This window comes from Plasmopara halstedii, assembly GCF_900000015.1.
Source record: "Plasmopara halstedii genome assembly, contig: Scaffold_526, whole genome shotgun sequence".
Classification (NCBI taxonomy): Eukaryota; Oomycota; class Peronosporomycetes; order Peronosporales; family Peronosporaceae; genus Plasmopara; species Plasmopara halstedii.
Genome location: NW_020187446.1, coordinates 1,292,696 through 1,293,056, shown reverse-complemented (window position 1 = coordinate 1,293,056; position 361 = coordinate 1,292,696).

Below are 361 nucleotides of genomic sequence, written 5' to 3'. Positions count from 1 at the left end.
TTGCCTCAACGGACAAAAGACATCGGTGAAGACACAAGTGCACAGTTAATATCGGCAGCAAAAGCGAGAAGTTAAAGCTGAAAGGCATCGGAAGCGAGAAGTCAAGGCGAAGGCGGTGCAACAAAGAGGGAGAGAAGACAGATAGAGGGACGAGTGAACGATGAATTATGCAGGTGTGTTTTTTTGTGTATTTGTGCGAAAAAAGGCAAATTGAGGACTGACTACCAGACGTTTTGTAATTTATGTTACATAATAGAGTATCCTTTTAAATGACCGATAGATCGTAAGCGTTTACTAATGAGTTCTTGTTTATTGTCCGCAACACAAAAACGATAGATTTTTGCATGCAAACATATGTGGT